Below are 14,822 nucleotides of genomic sequence, written 5' to 3' on the forward strand. Positions count from 1 at the left end.
CAGGGGGTGGGGTCTTACCTCCCCTCTGCCAGGAATATTCTTGCCACCCTGATTTCTGGGCTCCGTTCCTCCCCTTGCATGTGGCTCTCCTACCTTTGGAGTTCAGTGGTGTTTAATAATGTGGGTATAGGAGGAAACTTGTATGTTCTGTGAAAAGTCCCTGTTGGGCTTCTAAAGTAGAACATTGAGATGTTTGTATATTTATTTACTATTTCACTTTTTGGAAAGAAAGATGCTGCTTTTCATTGTAGGGGAAAAAGTTGAATAGTCAGTCTTGGGTTTTTAGTTTCAGTTGCAGACCTAACTGCAGAGCAGGCACATTCAGAAACACCCCCTGGAAGGGCACCCTGCGGATTCTTCTGGTGTTGCACAACCTTGTCAAAATTAGACAAGTTTGTTAACCTTTATGCATTTGTTTACCTTCAGGCTTCTTTTTCTCTTACTTCAAGTGGAGGGATTGCTACATGGAGTTGGATTTGGTCATCTCAATTTGGACTAGAGAGGGAGAAATTTTATAAAAACGTGGTGGTTTGATTTTCTTAGCTTTTAGTTGCTGAGTGGATAATGACGCATATTCCTAAGCGTTGGGAGGGTGACTACAAGGGATCCTGCTTGCCAACCTTCCTAAAGCAGATAAGCCCTCCTGATCTTCGGTACCGTCAGACACATTGGGATCTAATGCTTGGAAAGAGTTGCTTTGCTTGTTAGGTGTTGGATGACATCTGTCCAAATCCAAATGCTCTTATTTTCTGATATTGATTATTATTTAATGTGTGGAGAACAGAATAAAGTAGAATCTTTCACTGCTGCCTTTGGACAAGTCCCAAGAATGGCACCTGGTACCGTTTTGATTTTTTGTTTTCTCTGATGGAGCTGTCACATCTGGGGGATAGTGGATAGATTTCACATATTTACCAAACCTATAGAAGATGGGCCATAATTTTACAAGGCAATTTATTTCAATGTCTCCAGAAAGTTCTCTTTCTCAAAAGCTGTTTCTGTGATGATCAAGGAATGTTCTGCTTTGATCTTGTCCCTCCCTTGGTGTTTCAGTGCCTCTCAAGTGCCTTCCTCAACTAGTATTTGTTTTAAAATTTTCAGTTGCATTGGAATCTTCTGCACCTGAAAATGCACATTCCCAGACTCAGTGGAAAGGAAAAGCAAATTTCAGTGAGATATTTCAGTTCCTTTCAAAAATAGTGTTTGAAGTGCCAAGTGGAATCACACATGCTGAGAATATTAGAACCTAGCTAGACTGGTCAGAAGTGATGTCAGAGCCTTGTAGTGGAAATTAGAGATGGGGGAAGTGGTGTCTTTGGTTGATTAGTTAGAAGAATAACAATGACTGAAACCTACTATCAGGTGGACGGATGGATCACCAAACAAGACTGGAAGAGACAAAACCTCCACTGTGACAGCCTGTGGGTTGTGCCAAATCAATGAACTGTTAAACTTTCCTGTTCCCCTGCCAGTTGTGTAAAATGGAGTAAAAGCTGACCCAACTCAACTTGCCTGAGTCAGAAGTAAGTGGGCCAGTTACTACTAATACCACCCCATGAAAGCTCCATTGACAGTCTGAAAGCAACATACCCCCTCCCACCTAACCTTCACAGAAAAGGTAAACCCAGAAAAACTTGCTAAACATTTTGAACATTCTTAAGTGTCAGCCCCATTAAATTTGGTGTTCATTTCGTTTTTACTAGTGCAGACCCCCATGTTTGTTTATTGTTTTCAAGCGAATGTAGCTTGAAATGTGAATGTTTTCTGTCTTTTCCTTACTTGTCAGAAATTATTCATCTTTTAAAAGTCTGAAATTTAAGTAAAAAGGAAATGCTTTTGGGAGTGGTGGTGCCAGCTTGTAATCCCAGGTACTCAGGAGACTGAGGTGGAAGGATGGGAAGTGTTTATTTTTTTGTTCTTTTTATGTATTCAGGACCGAAGAATGTATTTTGACAAATTATACATACATGCGGTACAACTTCCCATTCTTCTGGTTGTACATTATGTGGAATTACATTTGTCCTATATTCCTATATGAACATAGGAAAGTAATGTCTGATTCATTCTACTGTCTTTCCTATTCCCATTCTTCCTTCCTTCCTTCCCTTCATCCCCTTTTGTCTAATCCAAAGTACTTCTGTTCTTCCAAGACTCCCCCCACCCCCATTATTATGAGTTAGCATCCACATACCAGAGAGAACAGTCTTTGGTTTTGGGAGATTGGCTTATTTCACTTAGCATGATAGTCTCCAGTTCCATCCATTTACTGGCAGATGCTTTAATTTCATTTCTCTTTATGGCTGAGTAATATTCCATTTTGTATATATACCACGTTTTCTTTATCCATTCATCTGTTGGAAAGCACTTAGATTGGTTCCATAGTTTAGCTATTGTGAATTGAGCTACTATAAACATTGATGTGGCAATGTCACTATAGTATGCTGATTTTAAGTCCTTTGAATATATACTGAGGAGTGGGATAACTGGGTCAAATGATGGTTCCATTCCAACTTTTCTGAGGAATCTCCATATAGCTTTCCACAGTGTTTGCACCAATTTGCATTCCCATCCGCAATGTATGTATGTATGTACCTTCCCCCCACATCCTCACCAACATTTATTGTTATTTGTATTCTTGATAATTGCCATTCTGACTAGAGTGAGATGAATATCAGTGTCGTTTTAATTTGCATTTCTTCAACTGCTAGAGATGTTGAACATTTTTTCATATATTTGCTGACCACTTGTATTTCTTCTTCTGTGAAGTGCTTGCTCAGTTCCTTTGTCCATTGGATAGCAAGTTTGAGTCTAGCCTCTGTAACTTAAGGAGACCCTGTATCAAAATTTAAAAAATGCAAAGGGCTGGGAATGTGGCTCAGTGGTAAAGCACCCCTGGGTTCAGTCTCCCATACCATAAAACAAAAACAAAAACAAAAACAAAAACAAAAACAAAACACCCCAAATCCCTAAACTAACATACTGAAAGAAGTGCTGTGCTTGTTAATGCAAGAGTGGAAATTTTTCTGTAAGTAATGTCTATTCTCATGAATGCTTGAGAGTTAGAACTTTGTAATATAACTAAAGACACCTTGTTAAATAAGCTTGAAGGACATGAACTAGGAAAGTTTTGCTGTGGAGCTTCCGTTTCTGAAGATAGACTCGAAAAAGGAGTTTGTGGAATTCTTACGGGAGAAAGGAAGTGCTTAAAAAGAAAAGAATAAAGGAAAATGCATTTTTTGGTTAAATTTAATTTCTTTTTCTTTCTTTTTTTTTAAAAAATTTTCTTTTTTATAATCAGGTCAGCCTAGTTCTTTTTCCATACTCTGTGAAGATATAGTTTTGTATTTAGGTCAATCAATTGCCTAGAAGTAATCTCTGTGTTACTTGTGTAACCTAAGAAGTTGGCTAGAGGAAAATCTAGGGTGGGGAGAGTCTCAGTAACTTTGATGAATTAATAGCATTTCATGTCCTCCTGGAAAACAGGAACCTACTCTTACTTAGGCATTTCACTGGGAAGGGGCAATGGTAAGGAGAAATATAGAAAAAATTGTCATCTAAATTTTTTGCCAAATCATGCATATTCAGATTCAAGAAACTGTCACTGTTTCACCTTATATTCTGAGGGGTGGAAAAAAAGCTGTCTTGAATCCAGTGTTGGTCACATACTGTGTATTTGGAAACCTGACTGAATTCTAGTCAATGGGGGACTGTGTTTTAAGACAACATATACTACTTTGAAAATAATGAGCAATAAACATTCTATTGATATTTTCAAATGTACCTCTGTTGAAAAACTGACTCTTACCTAAGTAATTGCTTTATTCAGCTATTTAGTTTTGTGTCTTTAATCACTTAAATGAGAACTGTGGTCACCAAAGCAATTTAATGAACTAAAAGTTGTAAATAAATTACAAACAGCTTTAGCCTCCAAGGCTTTATACAATAAGTAATTTTCTAAACTATTTTATTAACTTGTTGGGTTCAGGCCCTTTGAAATTGCTTCTGTGGAGTGTTTAAATAATATTTTAGTTTTCCAGGTGAAACATATATTACAAAATTGTTGTAAGACCTAATTTTGTGTGTTTTTAGCTAGTTGTAAAAGTTATTTTTAGATAGGGTGTATATAAAATAACTCACCCTATCTCCTGGTTATTCTTACTTTGCCTTTCACTATGGAAAAATTTTGAGGCTGTTGCACCTTTTGATTTAGTTGCTAAGTCATGATTTGTCAGTTGAGAGTCCCTAGGAGAGTACAGTCTTAATTCTTTGCAAAAGTCACTCAATAGAAAAATACCTTTAGCATAGAGAACTTTAATTTATGAGAATTAGTACAAAAGAATATCTCTGACAAATATTTAACTTTCAAATCTAGGGGAAGAATTTTGTCTATTACAGTTAAATTTTCCATTTGAGTTTCTTTTTACCATTGTTTATGAATAGAGTCATTTTCATTTGACAGCTTGTACTTTGATTATATTTTAACTTGGTTCTGGGCTTTAAGTAGTTTTTGTTCATTAAACTACGTACAGTTTGAAAAGCATGTCTTGCAAAGAAATGATTTGCCACAAGCATTTAAATTTCATAGAAATGATATGTGAATTTGTTGTGCAAAAAACATACATCTATAACTAAAATACTAATTTCAAACTGTATTAGCATGTGACCAAACAAGTGAGGATTTAAATTTATGACAATATTGGTGAAAGCTTGAAAGTCTTCAAATAACCTCTTAAACATTTAGTAATTAACAGTTCCATAATTAACTCTGCACATCTTGGCTGAATATCAAAATGAGTCCAGCTGCAATACTCTCTGTATATGCTGGTTTCATTGTGGTTAATGGGAGTTCACAGAATAGTTAAAACAGGAAGAGGACTGTCTTGTTTCCAACTTTTTGCCTCCCTACCCCAAGAATGGACATAAAAACAAAACCAGTTATAACCTCTACTCACTATCATTATTAATGATTTTACTGTTTAATAAGCAAGGGAGGATACACTGTAACTGCCAAGCTCAAGCTCAGTCACCCTTCCCCCATCCCTGTTTTGGGAATTGAACCTAGGGGTCTTCACCACTGAAGACATCCCCAATCCTTTATTTTTATTTTGAAACAGGGTGTCCCTGAGTTACTGAGGTTGGCCTCCAACTTGTGATTCTCCTGCCTCAGCCTTCCAAGTAGCCAGGATTATAGGCATGCATCACTGTGCCTGACTGAAGCTCAGTTTTTGCAGTGCGGGGGATTGAACCCAGGGCCTTGTACTTGCGAGGCAAGCACCCTACCAATTGAGCTATATCCCCAGCCCTGAAGCTCAGTTCTTGAAATAAAATATTCTTTGTTTAATAAGAAAACTTACTGTATCTTTAAAAAATTTTACTGTGAACTTACAAACAACTTTATTTGGGTAGATTTTGAGTGATTTGAACTATTGCAATAAGGTCTTTGGTGATATTTGAAATTCAAGTCAATCAAGTAATGGTGGGATATGCCTCAGATATAAATTGACTATCTGAAATAATGATCTGGTAACCTTTTAGAAAGAAAGATTGCTTCCGCCTGATATGTATGAAATATTTAAGAAAGTTTTGTTATTTATTTTGTAAATTTTATATCCAGGTAACTTTGGAAACTGGCAATAGTCAGTGGTTCCTAGATACCTGCATTTTATAGGATATTTCCTCTCTTTATTCCAGTTTTAATGATTTCCTCATCTGTAAAAGGATAATGTAAAATGAGGTTGTTTTGTTGTGTTTTTTTTTTTTTTTTAATCCACCCCCCACCCCCCAGAGGCCGGGGATTTGAACCGTGGTCCTTCCGCATGCTATGCGAGCGTTCAACAAAGCGAACTATTTCTTCAGCTCCAATAATGTAAAATGAGGTTGTTTTATGGATCAAATGTGTTTAGCTCAGTACTTAATTTAGTCCTTTCTCCCTCCCTCTTCTCCCTCTCTCCTTCTCTCTCTCTTGTATTGGGGTTTGAACCCAGGACCTTGAGCATTCTAGGCAGGCACTATACCACTGAGCTACATCCCCCACCCCCAAGAATTCTCTTAAAGACTTAAGTTCATGCAAGGCCCTGCGTTCAATCCCCAGCACTGTAAAACAAAAAACAAAACAACCACAAAAACGACTGATGTCTGTTCTTCAGACTTGAGATGGTTGAATACTTGAGTTACACAGTGGAGATGGATTAGAAATATTGCAGGAAGCCTGGCGCACTGGTGCATGCCTGTAATCCCAGTGGCTCAGGAGACCGGGAGACCGAGACAGGAGGTTCTTGAGTTCAAAGCCAGCCTCAGCAAAAGCGATGTGCTAAGCAATGCGCTAAGCAATGCAGTGAGACCCTTCCTCTAAATAAAATACAAAATAGGGCTGGGGATGTGGCTCAGCGGTTGAGTGCCCCTGAGTTCAATCGCTGGTTACCCCCCTCACCCCCACCCCCCCCAAAAAAAAAAAAAAAAGAAAAAAGGAAATACTGCAGGATATCATCTGCTGAATGGGCTAGCTGAATGTGTGCCTGTGGATGCCAATGACTCATTGTAATAAACTGTATTTACATGGTCTAATTATGGCCAGTGATAATGATGAACATTTGCTAGTTCACAGGGAAAAAAAATTAAGTTGTTGAATATAATTTTCTTGGTTTTTAAGGTTATTTGTTGTTGTTGTTGTTGTTGTTACTGAGGATTGAACTTAGGGGCACTAAGTTGCTGAGGCTGGCCTTGAACTTGTAGTTCTCCCACATCAGCTTCCCAAGTAATCGATATTATAGGCATGCACCACTCCCTGCACCTGGCAGGGTGTTAAGATTTTTTACTTACACTATTTTTTTCCTTAAACTTTATATCTTCTATCACATGTACATTCTAAGAGTCTAATATGAAGTACACATGCTCCTTGACTTATGATGTGGTTACATCTTGACAAATTGTAAGTTGAAAATGTTAAGTTGAAAATTAATTAAATGCATTCATATCGTAGCAACAAACATCCATAGCATAGCAACACTACACTGGAGAGTATTGGTTGTTTACCTTTGTGATAACATGGTGGACTGGGAGCTATGAGTTGCTTCCAAGTCTGTAGAGAGTACCATCCTGCTAGCCCAGGAAAACGTCAGAATTCAAAATTTGAAGTATGCTTTCTACTGAATGCATTTAGCACTTTCACACCACTGCAAAGTAAAAAACAAAAAAATAAAATAAAAAAACCACATCACACCATTTTAAGTAGGGGACTGTCTGTATCTGATTTATCATATAGCTTTGCTAAATATAGTAGTATTTCTTAAAGTGTAATGGTAATATGATTTCTGAACATTCTGTCCTTTGAAAGTTGAACTTCTAAATTTAAGCAGGCAAAAATGAATGTGTTCATTTAAAAACTCAAATTGACTTGTGATGACACAATGTAATAATTGTAGTGAGTTTTTGGAAGTAGTTCTTTATGTCACTGTAATAAATTTATTTTATGTCACTGTAATAAACACCTGAGATAATGAACTCAGAAAAGGTTTATTTTGGCTCAGGGTTTTGGAGGTTTCAGTCAATAATTGGGCATACCTATTGCTTTTAGGCCACATGCTGGCAGGAAGTGAGAGAGAGAGAGAGAGAGAGAGACAGAGAGAGACAGAGACACATACACATGGGGAGGGAGGGAGGAAGAGGAAGAGGGAGCGGGAGCGCACAAGCGCAAGCCAGCGAGAGCTAGAGATAGTTTTTGTCTCACTATTCCTTCCATGGCTTGTGACCTGAAGACCTCTCATTATCCTCCACCACTTAAAGGTTCTAGCACTTTCCCAATAGCACTGCTCTGGGGACAATGCCTTTAACATATGGGCCTCTGAGGACCATTCTGCATCTAAAACTACAGCACTCCTCTGTACCATTTTTCGTTGAGATAGATTAATCCATGTTGATAAGGGAGAGAAGCAATTTGTAGTACATAGAGTTGATGTTTTGTAGCTTTATCAGAGCTAGAGTATATTTAGTAAAAATATGTTCAATGGTTATGTCCCTTTTATAGGGAGAAAAATACACATTTTCATATTATTATTATTTAAAAATTTTTTTTTAGTTGTAGATGGACACAATACCTTTCTTTTTTTTTTTGGACACAATACCTTTTATTTATTTTTTTATTTTTATGTGGTGCTGAGGATGGGAACCCAGTACCTCACACGTGCTGGGCGAGTGCTCTACCACAACCCCAGCCCTGGCACATTGTTTTAATGATTAGAATTTTTATCCTTTCAGGGGGGAAAAGACCCCCCATGGTCTCATGCCAATTAACCTCCACTTACTGAACTGTATGAATGTGTATTTCTTGTGATATTTAGGTGTTTCTTTTTCTCCTCCCATCTGTGAAAGGAATTACCTTTGGTGTGGTGTTGGTGTTGGTAGGGTTAGGTTTTGTGGTGGGGGGAGTTTAGTCCTTGTATTTTAAACTCTCTTGGCGACACCATTTCTGTGCTTTTACATCCTTTGTGCATAAAAAGTATTTTGTAGGAGTTGTTGGTGACTTGAGCTTTTTTTTCTCATTGGAAATAAACTCTTTTCTCCTGCTGTGGTTTTTTTATTGCTTGCTTCCCATAAGTTGAAGATCATAGATTTTAGAACTTTAGAATTTTTGAATATTTAGTGTGAGCTAAATGAAGAGAAATAGAAATTTGCATTTTGCTCCCATGAGCAGTTTAGTTGACAAGCCAACACTATACTATCAGTTCCTTGGCAACTTTATCTTTCTGTAGCCCATGGAGTTTGTTTCTGTTCAACATAAAAGCTAATAAGGAAAGAAGAGATCCTCAATAAGAACTAATCATTAGTTGGTCATTCTGGGGAGACCCGATAGAAACTTTACTAGAAGCTAACAATCAGCACACCTAAGAAAGTAAGGGGTGCTGTGGTGATTATCCGATTTCTCCCGTGAGTTCATTCTAAAGACTCATTTTTGCAAAATATTAAACTTTTAACTTTGAGGTAATTGTAGATTCACATGCAGTTGTGAGAGGTAATGTGGTGATCCTGTGTGCCCTTTACCTGGTTTTTCCCTTTGTTAATATCCTGTTAAACGATAGGGCAGAATATTGACATTGGTTCTGTGAGATGCAGAAAGATCCCAACACTACAAAGAATTCCTCTTTTGCCCTTCTTTAGCCACAACCACTCCCCTAACTTAACTCTGGCAATCACTGATCTATTCTCCATTTCTGTAATTTTGTCATTTCAAAAGCAGTATATGAACGGGCCTCACACTTGTGTTCCAGAAACTCAGGAGGTTCAGGCAGGAGGATCACAAGTTCGAGGCTATCTTCAGCAACTTAGTGAGACCCTGACTCAAAATGAAAAGTAAAAAGGGCTGGGAAGTGGTTCACTGGTTAAGTACCCTTGGGATTCAATCCTCAGTACCAAAAGAAGTACATAAGTGGAATCATACAGTATGTGACCTTTAGGGATTGCCGATTTTCCACTGTGCATAATTCAGGTTCATTACCTTTTGGATAAAACATTTCTACTGTTGTCAATGAATGCCTTGGCCTTAAGTTCCTAAAGTAACAATATTGGGGATGAGGGTGCTGGTGCAAGGTGAGTTGAATTTAAATAGGGACAATGAAGAGAGAATTCTGTAATAATGTGTATAAAATATAGACCAAAGATCATAAGATCTAGGATGAACAAGAGTTGTGATAGTTATAAACCTTTGGGATATTTCTATATATGTATCAACTGTCCACAATTTTTTAAAATAATAGTGGAAGTAGTAAAACTAGCATTAGCTGTCATGATATCTCAAAGAAATTACTTGATCTATTCCAATTGAAGATTTTTTTTTCTTAATCAGAAGGAAGTCTAATGGATGTACAGTAGTCCTCTCTTATCTGCAGAGGTGTTCTGAGGCCCCCAAGTGGATGCCTGATCCTGTGGCTTCCTGTTTATGAGCCTATATACTATGTTATTTTTTCTATGCATACCTATGATAAAGTATGCTTTATAAATTAGACCCAGCAAACTGGCTGTGATGGCACACACTTCTGATTCCAGCTGCATGGGAGGCTGAGGCAGGAGCATCACAAAGGTCAAGGTCAGCTCAGGCAATTTAGTGAGACCCTGTCTCAAAATAATAAAGCACTGGGGATTGTAGCTCCAGTGTTGGAGCACTTGCCTAGCATGTGGGTTCAATTGCTAGTAAGCCCCAAACAACAACAAAAAAAACTAAGTCAGAGATTAACAAAGATAACTAATAATAAAATAGAACAATTATATATTGTGATAAAATTGCCACTACCACTGCTCTTATGCTTTGGGGCCATTAAATAAAATAAGCTACTTCAACCCAAGTACTGCAGTAACACAGTAATTGATCTGATAACTGAGAAGTCAACCAGGTGACTAACAGATGAGTATTTATCCATATTCTGTGTCTACTGATACTGTGCACTGAGGAGGAAACATCTATGGTACTCCTTTTTTTTTTTTTTTTGGTGGTGGTGTCGGAGATCAAACCCACAGCCTTGTGAATAGTAGGTAAAGTATTCTGCCACTGAACTACATGCCCAGCCCAGCATATATACTAAAAAAGAAAGAATAACAACGACAACAAAAAAATCAACCCAAGTGGAGAAAACATCAGACAGACTCGAATTTGATACAAAATACCTGGCCAATATTCCTTAAAATTGTTGGGGAAATGCTGAGAACTGTCACAGATTGGAAGAGACAAAAGAAATGTGAGATTCTGAAATTCTGCTTGATCAGAAAAATTATTAGAATGTGAAATATGAACATTTAGATAATTTTGTTATGCTTATTTGAAATGTTGCACTTTGGGAGTGTAGGCGAAGGGAACAGAAATCTCTCAAATATTTTTTTATCACTTTTTAAAATTTCAAAATTGACAAAAAAAAGGAAGCATAACTTTTGGAGGTTTTTTTTTTTTTTTTTGATAATGAGGATTGAACGGAAAGCCTCAAGCATGCAAAGTAAACAAGCGCTTTACCACTGAGCTAAATCTCCAGCCCTTTTTGGAGCTATTTTGTGACCCTGAAAAGGGGCTACCAGGTTATTGTTTTTTAAAAATTAACTTTTTCCTGATTTAATTTAATCTTAATGAAGAGCCAGAATCTTTTAGCTGAATATTTTGTATTGGACCATTGGTACAATGGTTGAGGCTGCATATTAATTAGAGAGAATTTAAACACACACACACACACACACACACACACACAAGCTAATAAATGATAAGGGAAGCTAAAATAATAACTTTCAATTATTTATTCACCCCATTCCTATCTGTATTTGATATTTAGAAGATGAATGTATTGTACCAGTTTTCAATGTTTCATAATCCTGAATTTAAATAAGCAGATTACTCGGTATAAGAAAAAATTGTAGGAAGTAGAAAGTTCCATGTATATTAAGCAAAATGGACAAGAAATTGTGGTTTTTAGCTTAATAAAGTTAATCTCAGTGAAATTTCAGTTGTATTGTGCCATCTCCTTTTCATCCCCTGCAAATTTAAAAATTCTTTGTTACTTTTGGTAGGAGGAAGGGATGGAGGGGAAAGTGGGGAGTGGAAGGGAAGGAGTCACGAGGGCGTGTTCAAAAAGTCTAGTCTAAGGCTCCCTTATAGTCATGGACGATGGTAATCTAACCTGCAGATGTTCATTATTTTCACTTAGATTTTTTTAAGAACATTATTAGGATCCAAAAAAAGAAATGAAAAAGAACTGCACTAAAAATCAACTCAAGGCAAAAATCTCTACAAATCTTTCCATCATCACATGTATGTTTTTGCATTTCAAGACATAAATAGACATATAAAGATCCATGCCTGCCCTCTAGATTCGTCTCCTCCAGTGATAACATGTAGGAGAATGCATGTCGTTCTGTAAATGTGTACTTTTTTCTGTAACTGAAATTGGTGTTGGAAGATTGAATTTAAAAATATGGAATCTAACCTGAGATAACTAAAAATATGAAGAAAATGTTTATTGATAAGAAAGACATACACCATGTATTTTTTATGTTTTAAAAGAATTTTTTGTTTGATAGTTTTAGTAATAATTGCATTTGAGGGCATAAATGAAAAAACTCCTGGCCAGGTTTTGGGGTAACTGAAATAAGAAAAGAAAAGGAAAACTGTTTACACATGGAGGTGCAGACTGAATCTCTTTAGCAGTCATCCAGTTGTTCTTTATGTGATTAACTATTGGAATGATGCAAGACAAAAAGATTCTTTTTTTCTTCTTCTCTAAGCTACATTATGTAGCCTTCCAAACAACTTTTTCTTTTATATACACTCATTTATTAGGGAATGCTTGATCAAATTGTGAAAAGTATTTGATTATTTATCTGAGTTATATCTGAGTTATTGAAAAACTGCTTAATAAAATTTATATATTTCCAATCAAGTAGAAATGAGTATCAAAAACTGAGGAGTTGGAAAACTTTGAAATACAGTGTTATAAAGTGCCAAGAATTGAGGTAAGGAAGAATTAACAGCATTCCAATTTGTTTCTAATTCTCATGCATTTCTGATTACCACCACCCTCTTTTTTTGTGGAGCTGGAAAAAATTAAGGAGAGCAAACTGTAAGGGCAAACATTTTCTGCATGCCTATTCCTTGGATTTGAGATACCACAAACATTTTTTAGACAAATATAATGTACTTAGAGACCCCGAAATTCTTTATTCCTAAATGTGAACCTCCAAACCTAGTCATCATCTGAGACTTATGTTGAAATGTTGGGAATTTCTAACTTGATTCCATTTTCTCTGGTATGGTTTAAATCTATATCACACAGTTACAGAAAACTGTGAGAGGCAGCATGGTAAAATCATTTCACTTTAAAAGTCCTTGTTCCCACTTGATATGTTCTTCCATGGCTGTTTTCTTTTAAAATTATAAATTTATCTTTAATTTTGATTTTGTTCACAGAATAGTTGTTTTTGGTTTATTTAGTGTATTTCTTTCATACAACTTAGTGGTTATGACTTTGGAGTTCAGGGCACTACCTTTGTGGCTTTGGGTAGGTAACTTAACCTTAGTGGGACTCTGGCTTTTTGGACTTCATAGATTGTAAAAATTTCATAATACAGGGGGGGCACTGACGTTGGTTTGCCACCTATTTTATTTTGCTTTAAAAGGAAGCATATTAAAATAAGTATAAACTCAATATTTTCTATTTTACTGTTATAAAAATAAGAAGTAATCTTGGAATAAGTAATTGACTTTGTTTTACCATATTATTCTTTTTGGTCAAAGATTGATGAAAATTGTACCATGGGTGGATATGGTGATGTTTACTAATCTTGTGAAGATTAACTACGTTAAGTTATACTAAAGTACTTAGCATAGTCTCTGACATGGAATGTTCAATATTTGCCCCTTTTATTACTATTTTATTACTATTATCAGTAGTGATACTTATTACTCATAGATAATGTTTCATCATTAGTATATTATGATTAATTCACCACAGTGCCTTACAATATAAGTTGGTTAGATAGACTCAATTTATGGCATAGATTTTATTAGGATTGCATTATTCTGCAGCTTACCTAAAATTGCACCTTTTAGAAACTTAACTAGGAGCTTATTAAGTAAAGGTAGGCAGTACAGGATGGGGTTGGTGCACAGGCTCAAGGATGTCATTGACGATAGAATTTCTACTTAGCAAGTGAGTTTAGTCCTCAAAGACAGAAGAGTGAGGTTGCCCCACCAAGCAGGGAACAAGGACGTGTTTGAAAATCTTTTTCTTGGTTAAGAGGTTTGTCTTTTATTTTGCAAGACTGTCCTTGTTATTGGCCAGTGGTGTGCCACGTGGTCACTTCTGGCTGCAAAAGAGCTTGGAAATTGTATATTTTACCTTTAAGCCTCTTTAGTGCAGAAAGACAGGAAATAAAGAGATTAAGATTAATGGGTACTGTGAGCTGATAGTATTTGTCCAATTACTTTGCATAGAATATAGATGATTGCAATAAGGTGATGCAGTGATTCTCAGGAGACTTTTAAAGTCTTACTGGATAGAGCTACACTATTGTAGCTACAGTTGTGGAATCATGTATTCAACTTCTTGGTTCACTTAGGTGTATGATTATTAATTTTTTGAACCTCGGTCTCATTGTTAAAAATAGTGATTAAAAATACTAGTGGGTGAGCATTTTGTATAAATATTTATAAAATGTTAATATAATTTAAATATGATTTCTGTGGTAACTGTTCTGAACACCTCACCTATTAATTTAGAATTTAAAAATACAGGCTTATGGTATTTTCTAAATCATTCCTTTCATTCCTTTTGTTTCAAATTTACTTTATTTTTAAAATTCCAAAAGTCTTATTTTATTTTTTCTAGTGTACTGATATTTCGGCTTGTAGTATTGCTTTGTCATTTTTCTGAGATACTAGGATCTTAATTTACCATTCCTCCCCAAAGCTGAATCAATACTTTTTACAAGTAAATATACATTTGTATATAAAATATATATAAAAGAAAGCTGTTTAGTTTTCTGTATTTTGTTGAATTCATACTAGCTTTGATACTAAACCTTTAAGTATGTACTGTGCCCTGTCTTAAAGCAATTAATATGTGCTTTACGTTTTTTCTGATAGTATTCAAAGATTTAATAGATAAACTGCTCCTCATGTTGCATAGTGGGGTCAACAATTTGCCATCAGAAGCTAATGACTGAAATGTTATTGTGAAGAGTAGGGGCTAATTGTTATCTTTAAATATGCCATGTTTTCACAAATTACTTGTTTTGGTGAGGGTATAATGTGCTTGAATTTGGAATCTTAAGTTACCTTCTCTGTTTCATTTTAA

General features: G+C 36.0%; 1 protein-coding gene across 7 annotated transcripts in view; it reads left to right on the top strand.

Moving 5' to 3' along the window:
* Positions 1 to 14,822, top strand: part of Rapgef2 (Rap guanine nucleotide exchange factor 2) — a 247,702-nt gene that overhangs the window by 1,381 nt on the left and 231,499 nt on the right. The gene's annotated exons all lie outside the window — the stretch shown is intronic.

Source organism: Sciurus carolinensis, chromosome 10, assembly GCF_902686445.1.
Source record: "Sciurus carolinensis chromosome 10, mSciCar1.2, whole genome shotgun sequence".
Classification (NCBI taxonomy): domain Eukaryota; kingdom Metazoa; phylum Chordata; class Mammalia; order Rodentia; family Sciuridae; genus Sciurus; species Sciurus carolinensis.